At 45.6% G+C, this 21,261-nt stretch overlaps 1 protein-coding gene across 5 annotated transcripts in view; it reads right to left on the bottom strand.

The window, feature by feature from the left end:
- Positions 1–21,261, bottom strand: part of PCDH1 (protocadherin 1) — a 154,814-nt gene that overhangs the window by 42,108 nt on the left and 91,445 nt on the right. Inside the window, exon 6 of one of the 5 annotated variants that reach the window (XR_004646736.1) lies at positions 15,128–19,877. The exons of the other annotated variants lie outside the window; for them this stretch is intronic. The gene's annotated coding sequence lies outside the window, so the exon portion shown is untranslated. Of the gene's footprint in view, positions 1–15,127; positions 19,878–21,261 lie in introns of those variants that run through there. 5 annotated transcript variants of the gene reach the window in all.

Genomic DNA, 21,261 nt, shown 5'->3' with positions numbered 1-21,261 from the left:
GCTGTAACACTCTGGACCTCAGGAGAACACCCATCACCCCCATGTTCATCCTTGTAAAATGATTGTGTGGTATCCAATGCAAAGTTTGTCATGTTGGGTGTCTTCAGAAGGCTCGTGATGCACTGAGCACTGTTGTTATAGTGATGTTATAGTAATTGTTACAGTAATGTTATAGGTTATAATTTCATGTATATAGTTATGAGGCTGAAAATGTATCCTCATGGCTTAAAATAAGCCCAGGCAAAAACTCTCCAAGAGCAGAGAGGCAGTTCACACCTCATCAGGGCAGGTATGAGACAAACCCAGTCCAGCCTCACAGGAACAAAGGATGCTGGCCTAGGCTGCAACAAAAGAATCATAGAATTATAGAATATCAGGGTCGGAAGGGACCTCAGGAGCTCATCTAGTCCAACACCCTGCTCAAAGCAGGACCAATCCCCAACTAAATCATCCCAGCCAGGGTTTCGTCAAGCCTGACCTTAAAAACCTCTAAGGAAGGACATTCCACCACCTCCCTAGGAAATCCACTCCAGTGCTTCACCACCCTCCTAGTGAAAAAGTTTTTCCTAATATCCAACCTAAATCTCCTCCACTGCAACTTGAGACCATTACTCATTCTTCTGTCATTTGGTACCACTCAGAACAGTCTAGATCCATCCTCTTTGGAACCCCCTTTCAGGTAGTTGAAAGCAGCTATCAAATCCCCCCTCATTCTTCTCCTCTGCAGACAAAACAATCCCAGTTCCCTCAGCCTCTCTCATCGGTCATGTGCTCCAGCCCCCTAATCATTTTTGTTGCCCTCCACTGGACTCTTTCCAATTTTTCCACATCCTTCATGTAGTGTGGGGCCCAAAACTGGACACAGTCCTCCAGATAAGGCCTCACCAATGTCGAATAGAGGGGAATGATCACGTCCCTTGATCTGCTGGCAATGCCCCTACTTATATACCCCAAAATGTCCTTAGCCTTCTTGGCAACAATGGCACACTGTTGACTCATATCCAGCTTCTCGTCCACTGTAACCCCTAGGTCCTTTTCTGCAGAACTGTTGCCTAGCCATTTGGTCCCTAATCTGTAGCAGTGCATGGGATTCTTCCATCCTAAGTGCAGGACTCTGCATTTGTCCTTGTTGAACCTCATCAGATTGCTTTTGGCCCAATCCTCTAATTTGTCTAGGTTCCTCTGTATCCTAACCCTACCCTCCAGGATATCTACCACTCCTCCCAGTTTAGTGTCATCTGCAAACTTGCTGAGGGTGCAGTCCATGCCATCCTCCAGATCATTAAAGATGATATTGAACAAAACCGGCCCCAAGACTGACCTTTGTGGCACACCGCTTGATACTGGCTGCCAACTAGACATGGAGCCATTGAGCCTGACGATCTAGCCAGCTTTCTATCCACCTTATAGTCCACTGATCCAGCCCATACTTCTTTAACTTGCCTGCAAGAATACTGTGAGAGACCGTATCAAAAGCTTTGCTAAAGTCAAGGAATAACACGTCCACTGCTTTCCCCTCATCCACAGAGCCAGTTATCTCCTCATAGAAGGCAATTAGGTTAGCCAGGCATGACTTGCCCTTGGTGAATCCATGCTGACTGTTCCTGGTCCCTTTCCTCTCCAATAAGTGCATCAGAATTGATTTCTTGAGGACCTGCTCCATGATTCTTCCAGGGACTGAGGTGAGGCTGACTGGCCTGTAGTTCCCCAGATCCTCCTTCTTCCCCTTTTTTAAAGATGGGCTCTACATGAGCCTTTCTCCAGTCATCCGGGACCTCCCCCAGTTGCCATGAGTTTTCAAAGATAATGGCCAATGGCTCTGCAATCACATCCGCCAACTTCTTTAGAACCCTCAGATGCAGCGCATCCGGCCTCATGGACTTGTGCTCATCCAGCTTTTCTAAATAGTCCTGAACCACTTCTTTCTCCACAGAGGGCTGGTCACCTCCTCCCCATGCTGTACTGCCTAGTCCAGTAGTCTGGGAGCTGACCTTGTTCGTGAAGACAGAGGCAAAAAAAGCATTGAGTACTTTAGCTTTTTCCACATCCTCTGTCACTAGGTTGCCTCCCTCATTCAGTAAGGGTCCCACACTTTCCTTGACTTTCTTCTTGTTGCTAACATACCTGAAGAAACCCTTCTTGTTACTCTTAACATCTCTTCCTAGCTGCAACTCCAAGTGTGATTTGGCCTTCCTGATTTCACTCCTGCATGCCTGAGCAATATTTTTATTGTTAAGGAAAATTAGCTTAAGCAACTGCTTCTTATAGTTTGAGGCCATTATCAGTTAAAAGTAGATACAGCATGTACCAGGAGCCAGGGAGGGGGAGGAAGGGAGACATCTGGAAACAAAGAGATAAGGGATGCCAAGAATTGCCTTCTGTTGTAAGTTGCAGACCTGAGGCCCTCCTGAGGGGAGAAATTCCTAGCTCATTGCTACACTGGTCAGCACGGGGAGAGTGTCCAGCGGGGATAGGTGGTAGATAAGAAATATGTTTGTACATTGGCTAAAACTTACGGTGCACGAGGCTTGCATGCCTTTCGTTTTATATATAGCTTGGCTGTGAACAATATATGGGGTGACTCCTAACTAGTAGGACAGTACCACGCCCGGGCATAATAAACTTTGGCTTGGCTGTGTAATACTTTGCAGTGGTAAGTTTGTTTTACGTGCCTCGGCCTAGAACGAACTGTACGTGTCTTAAAGGTATAATTCGTAACAGTTTGGCGACCCAGATGGGACCCTAGGCTCGCCTCGATAGTGAGGCCACACTCCTCCTCCTGGATGGCTCTAGCTGGCACAGGGTGAGTTCACCCTCGAGCACTCCAAGGAGCGGGAGCGTAGGCCGTCGCTTAGGCGGTAAGGTGGCACATTTGGTACGCTTTTGGTAGCCCTATAATGGGTTCTGGGCAGAGTTTCTCTAAGGGGACCCCTTTGGAGGAGATTCTCGAGAATTGGAAAAATATTTCTGGCAGCCATGGGTTAGGTAGGAAAAGAGCTCTAATTTTGTGCAAGGTTGAGAGGCCAGCGCTGACTATTCAGACGCCCTTTGAATGGCCACCCAACGGCACTTTTAAACCAGAACAATTGACTTGCCTTAGGCAACAGCTGGAGGACAAACATCCAGCTCAAATGGATTATTGGTACGTTTGGGACAATTGGGCCTACGCCCGCGCAAAAGGACATCCTTTGACTTCTAGCTTTTCCTATCTGTCAAAACCTCCTCCTCCTGTTCCTTTGTCTTCAGCTCCTTCCTATGAACCTGCTTGCCTTCTTGCCCCCCGGAGCCTCCTCCCTTTACCCCTTTGTATCGTGCCATGCCCGCTCTCCAGGCACCCCTTATGGAGACTCCGGCAGGGGTGAATACCCACAATGAGATCCGAACACAAATAGTTTACAGTCCATTCGGACTTACAGTGCACGAGGCTTGCATGCCTTTCGTTTTATATATAGCTTGGCTGTGAACAATGTATGGGGTCCCTCCTAACTAGTAGGACGGTACCACGCCCGGGCGTAATAAAATTTGGCTTGGCTGTGTAATACTCTGCAGTGGTAAGTTTGTTTTCCGTGCCTTGGCCTAGAACGAACTGTACATGTCTTAAAGGTATAATTCGTAACATTATTCCCCTCTCTGGTCATTTGTCCAATCTTCCACTTCTTGTAAGCTTCTTTTTTCCGTTTAAGATCAGCAAGGATTTCACTGTTAAGCCAAGCTGGTCGCCTGCCATATTTACTATTCTTTCTACACATCGGGATGGTTTGTTCCTGCAACCTCAATAAGGATTCTTTAAAATACCGCCAGCTCTCTTGGACTCCTTTCCCCCTCTTGTTATTCTCCCCAGGGGATCCTGCCCATCAGTTCCCTGAGGGAGTCAAAGTCTGCTTTTCTGAAGTCCAGGGTCCATATTCTGCTGCTCTCCTTTCTTTCTTGTGTCAGGATCCTGAACTCGACCATCTCATGGTCACTGCCTCCCAGGTTCCCATCCACTTTTGCTTCCCGTACTAATTCTTCCTTGTTTGTGAGCAGCAGGTCAAGAAGATCTCTGCCCCTAGTTGGTTCCTCCAGCACTTGCGCCAGGAAATTGTCCCCTACACTTTCCAAAAACTTTCTGGATTGTCTGTGCACCACTGTATTGCTCTCCCAACAGATATCAGGGTGATTGAAGTCTCCCATGAGAACCAGGGCCTGTGAGCTAGTAAGTTCTGCTAGTTGCTGGAAGAAAGCTTTGTCCACCTCATCCCCCTGGTCTGGTGGTCTATAGCAGACTCCCACCACGACATCGCCCTTGTTGCTCATACTTCTAAACTTAATCCAGAGACTGTCAGGTTTTTCTGCAGTTTCATACTCAGCTCTCAGCAGTCATACTGCTCTCTTACATACAATGCAACTCCTCCACCTTTTCTGCCCTGCCTGTCCTTCCTGAATAGTTTATATCCATCCATGACAGTAGTCCAGTACTCCATACTTTGGTCAGTATGGGACTGCGATGAGGTAATGCTCACCTGACTCTGAAGGAGGGTGGTGGGGGGCAAAGCCAAGAGGGAAGAAAGAACATGATAAAGGGAGAGACGTTTGCCATGCTCTCTCTCTCTTCCACCTACATCTACAGACACCACACCAAACGACTGAAGCACTGATCAAAGGGGAGAGCCTGGCTGAAGAGCAACCAGCCAGCCTGTGGTGAGAAGCATCTAAGTTTGTAAGACGTTGGAAGTGTTAAGATCAGTTTAGAATGTGTTTTGCTTTTATTTTGTTTGACAAAATCTGACTTGTTACGTTTTGACTTATGATCACTTAAAATCTATCTTTATAGTTAATACATTTGTTTGTATATTTTACCTGAAGCAGTGTGTTTGGTTTGAAGCATGTCAGAGGCTCCCCTTGGGATAACAAGCCTGATACATATCAATTTCTTTGTTAAATTTATGATTGGGTATAACTGGACACTGCAAGACGGAGGTTCCTAGGGTTGTGTCTGGGACTGGATATATTGGCTAGTGTCATTCGGCTGCACAGTCCAAGGAGCAGCTTACATGCCAGAGGCTGTGCGTGAACAGCCCAGGAGGGGGGGTTCTCACAGCAGAGCAGGGTAAGGCTGGCTCCCAGAGTCAAGGATTGGAGTGACCTAGCAGATCACTGGTCCTAATGGGGAACGTCACAATTGCCACATGAAAGTAGGCATCTCTTAAATTGTAGGCAGTCCCCAGGATCTAGGGAGGGAATAATAGAAGCCAGGGTGATTGTGTGGAACTTTATCTTTTTGAGCTAACATAGGTCCAAAATAGGTCTGAGACTGCCCTTTGGCTTGGGGATTAGGAAATAATAGGAATAGAAACCCTTTCCTCTGACATTCTGCGGAACCTACTCTACAGCTGAAGGAGAGACTAAACCTCCTGAATTAAAAGTTTGCCATGACAGTAGTATGGCAGGAAGGGGCCGGGAGAGTGTGGTAGAACCAAACTGGAGGGTATATCCCAGTTCTATGTGGCTTAACACGCAACAGTCTGTAGTAATGAGGGACCAAGCACTGTGAAAGTGGGAAAGGCAGTTTGCAAACAAACAAAAAATGGGGTCTAGCATCCTGGGGAACTGGTACGGCCTCCTAAAGGCCCATCTGAATGCCTATTTAACACCCCTTGGGTGTCTAGATAGGGTAGGCATTGATGCAGAGGCAGAAGGAGGAAATAGTCTACGCATATAACACCTACTCTTCTTTCTCTGTAATGGTGGATCTGCTGCAGGCAGAAGTGCTTCCTGGATGGGGTTGAGGTATATAAACCCAGAGACTTTAAGGCTGCCCTGGAGTCCTTCAAACCATGGAGTTTAGATTCTATTTGCTCCAAAAAGAGTCATGACCCTTCAAAGGGCAGATCTTGTAAAGTTTGTTGGACCTCCTATGGAAGCCCTGAGGACTGCAACCAGGAGCACCTGTGCATGGCCACTGCAGAAGCCATCGACCTGGATGCTGAGTCCGCTGAATCCAGTGCAGCTTGTAATGAGGCGCTTGCCACAGATTTCCCCTCATCCACTTACAAGGAGACCTCCTGCCTAGTATCTTCTGGCAGCATGTCTCTAAACTTGAGCATGTTGTCACAGACATTAAAATCATATTGGCCCAAGAGCACCTGCTGATTGGCAATCCTAAATTGCAGACCCCTCCTTCCCAAGTAGAATAAACTTTCCTAGCAAACAGATCTAAATTTTTGCATCTTTTGATTCAGGGATTGCACCTTATAGAAGATAGAATCATAGGACTGGAAGGGACCTGGAGAGGTCGTCTAGTCCAGTCCCCTACACTCAAGGCAGGACTAAGTATTATCTAGACCTTCTCTGACTGGTGTTTGTCTAACATGCTGTGATAAATGAAGGGGGTGGGGGATAAAACTCCCTTTTATGGACACCCAGCCAACCAGTTAGTTATAAAGTCCCTCTTGGTGGCTGTTCTCTGCTTGCTTTACCTCTAAAGGGTTAACAAAGTCCCCCCAAGTAAAGGAAAAGAAGTGGGCACCTGACCAAAAGAGCCAATGGAAAGGCTAGAACTTTTTAAAATGGGGGGGAAATTTCCCCTTTGTGTCTGTTGTTATTCTCTGAGAAAGAGGGGAACAGGGAGCAGTTATGCTATGAGAAGCTTTAAGCCAGGTATGATCATAGATCATCAGATCATACCTAGAACTACTTATTTGGAACCCCCAAATGTGTAAGTAGATCAGGAATGTTTAGAAAGATGTGATTAGGTTTATTTCTGTTTATTTCTTATGACTAGTGGACTCCTCTGTGCTATCCCCAGATGCTTTTGTTCTGCTTATAACCTTTAAGCTGAACATAAAAGAGCTATCTTGATGCTTAATTTTTGTAATTGTTTCTTTTAAGATCTAGCAAAAAGCCTAAGTTCAAGATGTATTTTATTGCTTTTTGTTTTTAATAAAATTTACCTTTTTTAAGAACAGGATTGTTTTTTTTTGTGTCCTAAGAGGTTTGTGCATATGTTGTTTAATTAGCTGGGGGCAACAGCTGTTTTCCTTTGTTTTTCTTTCTCAGCTCTTCCCCAAGGGGCGGGGGGGGGGGTGTGAAAGGGGTTGAGGGTACCACACAGGAAGGAATTCCCAAGTGCGCCTTTCTGGGTTCTCAAAAAAGTGGTTTTTTTTTTGCATTTGGGTGGTGGCACCATCTACCCATCCAAAGTCAGAGAGAAACTGTAACCTTGGGAGCTTAATACAAGCCTGGAGTGGGATGAAGGGGTCTGCCAGAGTGCCTTAACGGGATCCATATTTGCCTCATTGAGAGGCAAGGTCACTCTGGAAGGATCTGCTGAGGCCAAAATATCTATCAGGAGGTGCAAGGATTCTTTCACTTCCTCCACCTGGATGCCCAGGTTTAAGTCCACCCTCTTTAACAGGGGTTCTCAAACCCCCTCAGGGGGTCACGAGGTTATTACATGGGGGGTCGCAAGCTGTCACCCTCCACCCCAAGCCCTGCTTTGCCGCCAGAATTTATAATGGTGTTAAATATATAAAAAAATGTTTTTAATGCATAAGGAGGGGTCACACTCAGAGGCTTGCTGTGGGAAAGGGGTCACCAGCACAAAAATCTGAGAACCCCTGCTCTTTAACAATTCTTGATGGGCCTTATAGTCATCTGGGGGAGGCGAAATGCCCCCTGATGAGACTGCGTCATCAGGAGAAGATGAAGAGGAGGTCAGCACAGGCTCAGGCTGCTCTTCTTCCATCACTTGTCCAGTGGGGACCTCCTCATCCAGCTCTTGTCACCTGATACTGGGCTCAGGAACACGTTCAAGAACAGAAGGTGCCTGGTGGGCAGATACTGCACACCTCTCCAATGCGACTGAATAGGAATGCCTAAAGTATAATCTAGAAAATGGGGGAAAGCCCCCAGATTCCAAAAAGGCAACTGGACAAGTGTAGGCCTCAAGCGACCTCCTGGCCACCCACTTGATGGTACTCCTGCAGAAGAATCCCTTGCAGGGTAGTAGTGCTTTGATGGGGACTAGAGAGAGTGGCTCCAAGGTTGGGAAATGTAGGACCCAACCTCTGATTCATAGGAGGATGGCTCTCCTTCCGGTAGCCATGGAGATGCTGCTGCCGATGGTGCCAGTGACAGAGGCCAAGTCGCACGTTGCAGCATAGCAAGCATTGTGGGCTTCCCCCCTCAGTGGTACCAAAGGACAAGCTATCTGAGGCAAATGGAGCTGGCATGGTACCAGGCACTACAGCGATGTTGTTGGAGCCCCTGTGTCCGGTTATACCAAGAGTGCTGACTCCTGTACTGTTGGTGATACCAGCACTGAAAGTGACAAGAGATCGTTGGTACTGACCATGCTTTAAGCATTTGAAGCTGCCAGAAATTTCTTGTGCAGTTCCACAGATGTGGAAGGTGCTCCCTCAGGGTCTGGACTTGACAGTACCTGCCTCAATGCCAGAGTCATTGCTGCTGGTTTCTGTGGTGCTGCAGAAGAGGGAGTGCTTGACTTCATCTGCATTCTCCTCTTAACCCCATGCCTAGCAGACTTCGATGCCAGAGATCTACTTTTGGTGGGCTGCTTGGAGGTCTTATGACTCTTCCAAGGCAATCCGGAGGGTGAGCCATATTGGAACTCAGACAAAGTAGGAGGCACACTCCTAACCGATGCAACATACTGACCGAACTGGCTCTGACAGAGGTCTCAAGCCTGTCTCAATAAGTAAAAAATTTAGCCTGACTTCACGGCCCTATTTTATGAAAGGGTTAAAGTTACTGCAGACCTGGCACCATATAAAGGGGTCAAATTAAATGTATACCCCCAAATTAAAAATCACAGTAAGAGAACCAAAAAAGTGCTACCATGGCTAAACAACAAAGTTAAAGAAGTGGTTAGAGGCAAAAAGGCATCCTGTAAAATTTGGAAGTTAAATCTTACTGAGGAAAATAGAAAGGAGCATAGTCTGGCAAGTCAAGTGTAAAAGTATAATTAGGCAGGCCAAAAAAGAATTTGAAGAGCAATTAGCCAAAGACTTAAAAATTAACAGCAAAATATATTTTAAGGACATCAGAAGCAGGAAGCCTGACAAACCATCAGTGGGGCCAGTGGACAATTGAGCTGCTAAAGGAGCTCTCAAGGAAGATAAGGCCCTTGCAGAGAAGCTAAAAGAATTCCTTGCATCGGTCTTCACTGCAGAGGATGTGAGGGAGGTTCCCACACCTGAGCCATTCCTTTTAGGAATCGATAACAGAATGTTGGGAATCATTAGGAAAGGGATAGATAATAAGACAGAAAATAGCAACAGAGGGTCCTGTGGCACCTTTAAGACTAACAGAAGTAGTGGGAGCATAAGCTTTCGTGAGTAAGAACCTCACTTCTGAGTGAGGTTCTTACCCATGAAAGCTTACGCTCCTACTACTTCTATTAGTCTTAAAGGTGCCATAGGACCCTCTGTTGCTTTTTACAGATTCAGACTAACATGGCTACCCCTCTGATACAAGACAGAAAATATCATATTGCCTCTATATAAATCCATGGTACACCCACATCTTGAATACTGCATGCAGATCTGGTCGCCCCATCTCAAAAAAGATATATTGGAATTGGAAAAGATACAGAAAAGGGAAACAAAAATAATTAGGGGTATGGAACAGCTTCCATATGAGGAGAGATGAATAAGACTGGACTTTTCAGCTTGGAAAAGAGACGACTAGGGGGGGATATGATAGAGGTCTATAAAATCATGACTGGTGTGGAGAAAATAAATAAGGAAGTGTTATTTATTCCTTCTCACACAATAGGAAGTATTTCTTCATACAATGCACAGTCAACCTGTGGAACTCTTTGATAGAAGATGTTGTGAAGGTCAAGACCATAACAGGGTTAAAAAAAAGCCTAGATACGTTCATGGAGGATATGTCCATCAATGGCTATTGGACAGGATGGGCACGGATGGTGTCCCTAGCCTCTGTTTGCCAGAAGCAGGGAATGGGTGACAGGGGATGGATCACTTGATTATTGCCTGTTCTGTTCATTCCCTCTGAAGCACCTGGCATTGACCACTATTGGAAGACAGGATACTGGGCTAGATGGACCTTTGGTCTGACTCAGCATGGCTGTTCTTATGTAGGTGACAAATCTGAGGAACTGTCCCAGACTGAGGTGTCAGTAGAGGAGGTTTTGGAATAAATTGGTAAATTAAATAGTAATAAATCACGAGGACCAGATAGTATTCACCCAACTGAAGGAACTGAAATATGAAATTGCAGAACTACTAACTGTGGTATGTAACCTATCATTTTAATCAGCTTCTGTACCAGAAGACTGGAGGCAGGGGCGCTGGCATAGAGGGGGCCAAGGGGGCATGGCCCTCCCACTTTTTGAATAATGACAGGCCTGGCTCATCTACCTTTTGCCACGGGCAAAGAGGAGGGACAGGGGCGAGACCATGGAGTGGGTGGGGCCTCGGGGTCCCCACGCTTTTAGGCAGAATCAGTCACCCCGGGAGGATAGCTAATGTGATGCCAATTTTTAAAAAGGCTCCAGAGGCAATTAAAGGCCTAACTTCAGTAGCAGGCTAATTGGTTGAAACTATAGTAAAGAACAGAATTATCAGACACATATATAAAAACAATTTGTTGGGAAAGAGTCAACATGGTTTTTGTATAGGGAAATCATGCCTTACCGATCTGTTAGAATTCTTTGAGGGGGGTCAACAAACATACGGACAAGCATGATCTAATGGATACAGTGTAGCTGGACTTTCAGAGAGCCTTTGACAAGGTCCCTTTCCAAAGGCTCATAAGCAAAGTAAGCTGTCATGGGATAAGAGGGAAGGTCCTCTCATGGATCAGTAACTGGTTAAAAGATAGAAAACACAGGGTAGGAATAAATGGTCAGTTTTCAGAATGAAGCGAGGTAAATAGTGGTGTCTGAACTGAGACTATTGCTTTTCAATATGTTCATAAAAGCAGTAAACAGTGAGGTGGCAAAATTTGCAGACGATACAAAATTACTCAAGATAGTTAAGCAAAGTAGTTCAAAGCTTTTATACTGCTTGGACTCTCAGGGGCAAGGACTGATAAGCACAGGCAAATGATCCCTGTGCTTGGATTAGATTAGCTGTAAGGGACATATAGAGCTTGCTTATTATAATAGCTTCTATTACTTTTTGAAACTTAAGACTGGAACTCATTTGTGTGTATATATGTTTACCTGCTTTAACCTTGTAAATAACTCTCTTATTTCCTTTGGCAACTAGTTAATAAATATTTAGACAGTTTATTATAGGATTAGCTACAAGATTTATCTTGGTTTGAGATCTAAAGATGCAATTAACCTGGCGTATCACAAAGGTAAGCTTACCTGGATGGCAAGATAGACCGGAGTACCAGATTGGACTCAGATTTCAGAGTAGCAGCCGTGTTAGTCTGTATCCGCAAAAAGAAGAACAGGAGTACTTGTGGCACCTTAGAGACTCCCTGACAAAAACTCCCTGACAAAGCACAGGAACAAATCTGTACAGACACATGCCTAGAACCCCGACCAGGGGTATTCTATTTGCTACCCAAGATCCATAAACCTGGATATCCTGGACGCCCCATCATCTCAGGCATTGGCACCCTAACATCAGGCTTGTCTGGTTATGTAGACTCTCTCCTCAGACCCTACGCTACCAGCACTCCCAGCTATCTTCGAGACAACACTGACTTCCTGAGGAAACTACAATCCATCGGTGATCTTCCAGAAAACACCATCCTGGCCACTATGGACGTAGAAGCCCTCTACACCAATATTCCACACAAAGATGGACTACAAGCTATCAGGAACAGTATCCCTGATAATGTCACAGCTAACCTGGTGGCTGAACTTTGTGATTTTGCCCTCACCCACAACTATTTCACATTTGGGGACAATATATACCTTCAAGTCAGCGGCACTGCTATGGGTACCCGCATGGCCCCACAATATGCCAACATTTTTATGGCTGACTTAGAACAACGCTTCCTTAGCTCTCGTCCCCTAACACCCCTACTCTACTTGCGCTACATTGATGACATCTTCATCATCTGGACCCATGGAAAAGAAGCCCTTGAGGAATTTCACCATGATTTCAATAATTTCCATCCCACCATCAACCTCAGCCTAGATCAATCCACACAAGTGGTCCATTTCCTGGACACTACTGTGCTAATAAGCGATGGTCACATAAATACCACCCTATACCGGAAACCTACTGACCGCTACACTTACCTACATGCCTCCAGCTTCCATCCAGGACACACCACACGATCCATTGTCTACAGCCAAGCTCTAAGATATAACCGCATTTGCTCCAATCCCTCAGATAGAGACAAGCACCTACAAGATCTCTATCAAGCATTCTTAAAACTACAGTACCCACCTGCTGAAGTGAAAAAACAGATTGACAGAGCCAGACGAGTACCCAGAAGTCACCTCCTACAAGACAGGCCCAACAAAGAAAATAACAGAACACCACTAGCTGTCACCTTCAGCCCCCAACTAAAACCTCTCCAGCGCATCATCAGAGATCTACAACCTATCCTGAAAGATGATCCTTTACTCTCACAGATCTTGGGAGACAGACCTGTCCTCGCTTACAGACAACCCCCCAACCTAAAGCAAATACTCACCAGCAACCACACATCACTGAACAAAACCACTAACCCAGGAACCTATCCTTGTAACAAACCCCGATGCCAACTCTGTCCACATATCTATTCAAGTGACATCATCATAGGACCTAATCACATCAGCCATACCATCAGGGGCTCGTTCACCTGCACATCTACCAATGTGATATATGCCATCATGTGCCAGCAATGCCCCTCTGCCATGTACATTGGCCAAACCGGACAGTCTCTACGCAAAAGAATTAATGGACACAAATCTGACATCAGGAATCAAAATACTCAAAAACCAGTGGGAGAACACTTTAACCTGTCTGGTCATTCAGTGACAGACCTGCGGGTGGCTATATTACAACAGAAAAACTTCAAAAACAGACTCCAACGAGAGACTGCTGAGCTAGAATTGATATGCAAACTAGACACAATCAACTCCGGTTTGAATAAGGACTGGGAATGGCTGAGCCATTACAAACATTGAATCTATCTCCCCTTGTAAGTATTCTCACACTTCTTATCAAACTGTCTGTACTGGGCTAGCTTGATTATCACTTCAAAAGTTTTTTTTCTCTTAATTAATTGGCCTCTCAGAGTTGGTAAGACAACTCCCACCTGTTTATGCTCTCTGTATGTGTGTATATATATCTCCTCAATATATGTTCCATTCTATATGCATCCGAAGAAGTGGGCTGTAGTCCACGAAAGCTTATGCTCTAATAAATTTGTTAGTCTCTAAAGTGCCACAAGTACTCCTGTTCTTCTTTTTTCCAGATTGGACTGTCTGTGACTCCATGTTAAGGCTGTTAAAGTGCTTGAGGCATTTACACTTGATAACTGGTTGGTGAACTCTAAGGGCATGTCTACACTACAAGTTTAAATTGACCTCTGTTAGGTTGACTGATAGCTGCAGTGGTTCACATCCATATCCTTCTGTTGGTGATGTGCATTCTCACCAGGAGCACTTCTACTGACTTACAAGGGACAGTGTTGGGGGGCTAAGAGCCTGGGCTCTCAGCTCCTTGCAGCTCCCCATCCCCCACCAGGAGCACGACTCCTGTCGGGAGAGGAGCAGCATCCAATGCTCCCTCTTTGGGCAGGCCCAGTAATTCCATATGAACAACATGTAGCCACATACCACCCCAAGCAGGACTGCTAACACCCACAAACCACAACACATAGCCACATGCTGCCGTGGGCAGGGTTACTAATACCCGTGCACTATGACACACAGCCACGCACCACCTTACCAGGGCCACTAATACCCACCTGACCTGATGCACCGACAGGCACCACTCACACAGGCCAGTTAACTCATGTTGACTGCCACACCCCACCCCACGCAAGCCCGCTAGGAGCCATTCACTGTGATATGAATCCTCCTGCCATTCTAAGGTGATGAAAGTTATTCTGAAGTTGCACTTTACCTGGGAGTGGATATAAGGAAATGAATGTATAGAAGTGGGCTTTACACACTTGGGGATCCCTTTTAGGTGGTGGGAATAGAACAATTCTACCAATTGTGTTCTTGTGAGTTAAAAGTATGGTTGTGACAATCTCGGAATCTATCTGTGTGAACTCATGGATTCCAGTTTGATTTTATAAACTCTCAGTATGTTTATATGCTTATGTTTGACTTTTACTGTATCCTTGCATCATTCCTCTTGTGTGAAGGGGAGGGAAACTTGCATCTGGGATCTGCCCCTGAATGAGACAGTTGGTAAGGACCATCAACAGTTGAATAACTTTGCTGTAGCAGAACAATAATCTGCCAACACCCAGAGGAACCCATTTTTCCAAGCAGGTTGGTAACCAAGCAATGGATCAGGGCCATTTGGTCATCTGACAAAGGGGACTACAACTTCCTTAAAAAATAAAATAAAATAAAATAAATAAATAAAAGCCTCCATCCATCAAGAGAAAGGGGAGAAGACCAGGACCAGAAGCTGACAAGGCTCAGCAAGAGGAGAAAAAGAAGAGGAAGAATCCTGAACCACCTGAAAACACACAGACCAAATCCCAAAGGCCTTTTGGAGTGAAGAAACTAAGACAGGGATTTGGGTACAGGATATTTGTATATCTCTTGGGCTATCTAAGAGTTGTGTGTGTATGTATTTAGAAATTCCTTTGCAGTGTTTCTGTGTTACTTGCTTACACTTCATGTAGTCCCCAAAGAGGGAAGCAGTATGCTGGAAGACTGGCAGCTTCAGTTGTCCTCTGAGAGCATGCACTAGCTCTTGGGAAATCTAAGGAGAGCCAGCACTAGTTTCAGGCCCTAGGCAATTGGTGTATGGGGTCGGCACCTGGAATATGTTCCTGGAGGCCCATAGCCAGATTGACAGTGCCTACACTCTGCCCAACCCCAGAAATAGAGCTGGGAAAATAGTGGATTTTTAAATTCACAGGCAATTCTACAAAATTAAAAGAAAAAAAAGGTTTATTTTGGATCAAACTGAAAACAAAAATTTTCAAAATTTTCAGTAAATCAAAACATTTTGAGTAAGATTGAAATTAAACATTTCAATTGCCTCAGTTTTGTAAGGATGCAGGGACTAAAACCTAGATCTGCAGAGCCTGGGGTGGCTGATATTCCCACCATACCAGCAGAAGGCCCTGCAGAGGCACAGCCAGGAAGCGCTGTGGAGAATAGGCATCGCAGGAAGTACCACCCACGAGATCCAGAGTGACAGTTCCCTGCAGTCCTCTGATTGGCCAAGTGCCCCTACTTAATCCTAGGTGTTGGCTCAGGAAGTTGTCTAAGCAACCACATAGACCTTGGCCTGCTACAATGCTGGACTTTGCCTTGTCTCCTGAGCTCTGGTCTCTGACTCCAGGCTGACTCTGATGACCCTGATTCCTGCCTCTTGATTCTAACCTGGTACTACCTCTGATCTCTGGCCCCATCCTGACTCTGACCCTGACTCTTGTTTATGAAACCTGGCCTTGTGATTCCTATAACTCTGGCCCGGCAACTCCCATCCCTGGTGGGCAGATCTCAGTCCAGCTGTGACTGCTAGGCAAGACTGCCTATGCCTCACGTCTCTTACAAGCACAAAATTTTTCATTTCTATTTTGGGCACTTTAACAAAAGCAAAGCAGGTTGATTAACAAAATGGCCACACAACAAGGAAGAAGTTTTTCACATCTGTGTCCCATGTGAATACCCTAACCACTAGGCTAAGTCATTCTCATACTGGTGCCCTGGTCCATTGAGTATTTGTGACTCTAAGAACCCCTCAATGCCACCTGGCAAGGGTTCACTGTTCTGTAACAGCAGCTCCATCCGAACGGACGAACTCACTATACATAGCACACTGCTTTCGTAGTATTTATCTATAAAGAATGTCATGTGAGATCTAAAATGAAAGCCAGGATCATACTGGTTATTAATACTATTGTGATGTCTATGTACTGACACTATGTGTATATACTGGAAAATATGTTTTAAAGTCTGAATCAAAGCAGGGTTAACAAACAGGTTTCTGCCAGACAAAGGATGTATATTTTCCTGTCTGCCTCAGTCACATATAAATTAAGCATTGTAGGCCAACCCAATGGAAGCTCTGTGTGCATATAAAGTCTACATGAGGATGTGAAGTCAACATGAAGTCAGCATACCAGGAAATAGGTCTTCGGGGAGAGGGGGGTCACCCTTATTCTGGGGGCAAATAGTGAATTTTGGGGTGGGGGGTATAAGAAGAAGGCACACTGAGGAAGCAAAAAGGAAAGTGTTTTTTGCATTCATGAAAGGGGGATCCCAGCCAGGTTGGTTGGAGATGCTGGGAGATTGCTTTAGGTGAGACAAACTACTTCAGAAAAGGGTTTAGCTAGTTAAAGGTAAGTTTAGGCTCTATGAATCTTTGTTTTATGTGTAACCATTTTTGTTTCCATTATGCTTATGCACTATGTCTTAAATCTTAGCTTTTGATAATAACTTTATGATTGTTTTCATTATAAATATATCTCAGTGCATTGTAATATTCAAACTGTGTGTACACTGTTCTTTTGAGGACAGCAAACCTGGTAATTTCTATGAGTATCCAGTGGTTAAGGGCTGGGAACTGCATGGAATGCTCTCAGGACTCGGGGGTCAGTGTGTGCCTGTCACTAACCTGTACAGAGACAGCAAGGTCTGCGGAGGCCTGGAAGACAGTGCTTGTGTTGTCAGAGGCTGTTGGTTTCAGGGAGCTGAGCTACAGCAGGCACAGATAAGTCTGTTTCATGCTAAGGGCAAGTAGTGGTGAGATCCCTCACAACCCTGGTTACCCCTGGGGAGCAACACACTATTCATTGTCCTGTATGACTGACTTTACAACCTAGTGGAGGGGTAGTCAATTATTTTTTTGTCAAAGGCCAAATTTCTTGATCATGGTATAGTCAAAGTCAAGATTCCAGAGAAAATAATAAAACAACAATAATTATAATAAGTAAATAAAAAGATTTTTGGGTCCATTCAAAAGCATCTGGCAGTCTGGATTTGGCCCGCGGTCTGCCTATTGAATACCCCTGGTTTACAACACACATTGTAGTAAGAAGAGGACCTGAAACATAAGCCCTTGTATGAGGCCTGAGCTACAGCAGCAGTCAAAGCTTTGGTGATATAAAGCAAAATCAGATTGTGAGCTACAGGCAGGCCCTGCTCACAGAATCTGGCAAGAACAGGGCTGATATTGCAAAAACACACATTCCTACAAGGCGCTAGCCACAGAGCACTCACACAAACACATTCCAGAAGGGTGGTACTAGAACACCTCAATGCCTACACATTCCCTAAAGATAATAGGAACATGCTGACTCCTCCTAAAGATAAGGTCAGGATGACAGTGGATCAGGAAGGTCATAGATAAAGATGTTCTGATCGAATCAACATGTAAAAGGTAATGGGTGGTAACAACCCACATCAGGGGGCAGTAACTAATCACATCAGAGGGGCAACATGTAGCATGTTTGTATTGATGTACAAAATGAAACCTCGAAGGGAGTGTTTCTGTCTGGCCTAGGAAAGTCCTGTCATTCACTGAGCTGGTCCATTGTCACGGACATACGTGTTTTGGGGTACCTGTAACCATTGAGCTGGGGCATTAGCACCATACTTCATTGGCAATAAAACTGGCCGGGTGCCTTCGCTACTAAACCAAGTCTTGTGGTTTTAATGGGCAGTTCCATCAGAACATGCTGTATGGGCTATCTGGCCAAAGCCAGTGCAACACGCAGAAAGAATACATGCATGCAGTCCAACACCTGACAACACGGGTGACCCAAGTTCATGTCCCTACTCCAATAATTATTTAAACGAAGTGGAACAGCTTCAACAGGGGAGATAGAAAAATTCCCAGAACTGGATGTCCCATAGCCAAGTGGCTAGGCTACTCTCCTATAATGTGGTAGACCTATGTTCAAATACCTTTTACCCAAATCAGGCAGAAGGGGGAATTGAACCCAGGTCTCCCACATACTATCTGAGTGCCCTAGCCTGTAGCTAAAAGTCACAATAAGTGTGACAGCAGCACCATGTCCTGCTGCTGTTACCATTTTGAGACTCCAGCCTTAGGGGAGGTGCTGAAAAGTAAGGAGTTTCTAGAACCTACACCACCCTCCCAATCTCAGGGACAGGGCCCAGACAAGGGTGTTGTGTCCCACTACGCTGTGTTACCACCAGGCTGTGGCAGGGCACTGACAGGCAGTGTGGTTAAGATTTGGGCCTAACATATTTGAGACCTGGCCCCAATTCTTAAGTGTACCTGAAGTGACCTTGTATAACCTCTGTATTAATTTGATTGTAAAGAAAGCAGGGTGGTAGCACATCCTTAAATGCCTCAGGGTCAGTACAATTGAGATTGGAACTCAGCGTCCTAGCTCAAGGAACAGCCTCCTAAGCTACAGGTGTTTTTGATAGAAATGTCTCTATTTTTCTCTCTGTACATGCTGTATCAGCTACAAATGGAAATGTCTGCAAACGTTTTCCTATGCAGACAATACCTGTTTAACGCAACCCTTGAGTCTTTCCAGCGCAGGAGCCGCTCATTGGCTCTTTGACTAAAGAGTTCCATCCCCTCAAAGGGCAGATCCTGATGGTGGCTTACACCCCTTGAGATATTCTGGATGCTAGCATCCAAGAAGCCCATCTCATAGTGACAGCCACAGCCACCGACCTCTCAACTGCATCAGATGCATCCATGGGTGCCTGCAATGCCATTCTCATGAACATTTGGTCTTCTTTTAAGATTTCTTTTCACTCCCTCTTGTGCTCCTGTGGGATTTTTGACAAGAAGGGAGTGACCATCTCCCAGGTGGGGAAGCTGTATTTCACAAATAAGGCCTAGTAGTCTTCCCCCTACCTGAACTGAAGTGAGGCTAAGGAGGACACTTTGCCCTCATACTTGTCTAATTTATTTGGGTCTTTGTCCTTAGGAGTACCTTTTGAAGACCTGGATTTCTCCTGGACTGCAGAAACTACTAAAACTCTGGGCTTGGGGGGGGCTTAAACATGTTCAAAGTCCTTTGGGGGCACCCAATATATTTTCTACAACTGTTTAGTGTGCAAGGAAGAGTGGCTGGGGTGTGCCAGAGTCCCTTGGCTGGCTCCAGTATGCCTTCATTGATGGGAAGGGCAATCCTGTCTGGAATAGTTGAATTGAGAATATCCAACAACGTGTGGAACGTCTCTTGTTTGACTGTTGTTTTGATGTTCATGGTCTCTGCATGGTGATACAGAAGATCCTGGAATGCTTTCAAGTCATCGACCGCTGGGGTAGGGACTGGTGTTACTGCCTCATCAGGCAATGAAGATGACTCCTTTGGGTGGAGATGGGGTGGCTGCTGACCTTCTGTTAACTTGATCAGGTCTGGCCAATTAAGTTGTTGAATAGCAGGATTTCCTCCTCTTTTTGGATGCATTAGAGGTCTATCTGCTCTGGAGCAAATGGCATAATGGACCCCAGTAAGGCTAGTATGGCCAACGTGGAACGCAACAGAGGTCTGGCTCAGTTGAGGCTAGTCAGGTCAGCTCAGTGCCAATCCCATCTTGTTTGAGGCAGAGCTTTGGGGAAAGGACTTCTGTACTGTCCTTGGAATCAGTCTCTGAAGGCAGAAGAGAGGCATCTTTGATGCCAGGGAGAAGGAGTAAATTGGCAAGGATGAGTAGCCCTCTTTGGACAGCGGTGCCATGAGGTGAGGTGTCCTTTGCATTAGGTACAGTGCCAATCACTGCTTAGGGGCAGGGAAGGCAGTGGCCTCTGCAGGGATGTATCTCTGGCCTGTAATCATAGAATAGCAGGGTTGAAAGGGACGCAGGAGATCATCCAGTCCAACCCCCTGCTCAAAGCAGGACCAATCCCCAACTAAATCCCCAAATGGCCCCCTCAAGGATTGAACTCACAATCCTGGGTTTAGCAGGATAATGCTCAAACCACTGAGCTATTCCTCCCCAGTTTGGTTGTGGGTGCTGATACTAGTACCATGGTCAGTACCAAGGCTCCTCCACCCTGAACAGTTTCTGCTTTGGCAGAGAACTTGGAGGCTGTCTCCCTAGAGAAGTGATGTTTTACATCCTCTTTGTGGGATGGTCCTACTTGCTGTTTGAAGCAGTTTATGCTCCATGGGGGATTGTCTCTTGGTGCCTCCCTTCTGTGACTGGGGATGTATATATTGACTGTGATGTTTAGGCTGCCAGTGCTGAGATTGCTGATGCCAAGGCTGTCATGCCATGAGTTCTCTGGTTGCTAGTGCCAAGGAAAATGGTGCTGAGGTTGTCGACACCAAAGTTGTTGGTGACAATTTCAAAAGTGCTCTGTTTATTGCCTTTTCTCACCACCCAATCCAGGGGTGTGGAGGGAGTGCTGACTGATGCCAACTCTTTCAGCCTTGCTTTCGTGGTTGTCATTTCCTCTAGGTCTGACGTGACCCACCAGGATTGCTCCAGCATATTGCATCTTGAGCAGCAAGTCCGTGACCTTGCTGGTCCTGGAGGAAACAGACCAAACACATGTCTGGGATAGGGTCTCCCCCAGACAGAAGAGGCAATGGCTATGTCTGTCAATGAGGAGCATGAGGCCATCACAGGACAGACAGGGTTTAGAGTCTGTCACACTGGCACAAAGCAACCTCACTCTACAGTACAGGGAGATGTCCGGGGGAGGGGGAGGAGGAGGAGGGGTCTTCCTTTTTTTGCTTTTCTTTTTTTCTATTTTTTTTTTAAATATGGAACATTCAAGTTAAAGAAAATAGGGGATAAGAAGGGTGAGGGTAGATTTTCTTAGTTACACTAGTCAAGAAAAGGATGACTTTGAAGGTCAGTACAATCATAGAGATGTAAGGCTGGAAAGGACCTAGAGAGGTTATTTAGTACTTCCCCCCACATGCTGTGGAAGGTACACCTAGACCAGGGGTAGGCAACCTTTCAGAAGTGGTGTGCCGAGTCTTCATTTATTCACTTTAATTTAAGGTTTCGCGTGCCGGTAATACATTTTAACGTTTTTTTAGAAGGGGTCTCTCTCTAAGTGTATATTATATAACTAAACTATTGTTGTATGTAAAGTAAACAAGGTTTTCAAAATGTTTCAGAAGCTTCATTTAAAATTAAATTAAAATGCTGATCTTACGCCGCCAGCCTGCTCAGCCCGCTGGGTGGGAGGTGGGGGG

This window comes from Trachemys scripta, chromosome 8, assembly GCF_013100865.1.
Source record: "Trachemys scripta elegans isolate TJP31775 chromosome 8, CAS_Tse_1.0, whole genome shotgun sequence".
NCBI lineage: Eukaryota > Metazoa > Chordata > Testudines > Emydidae > Trachemys > Trachemys scripta.
Note: the sequence above shows the minus strand (reverse complement) of the source record. Positions and strands in the feature narration are given on the sequence as shown.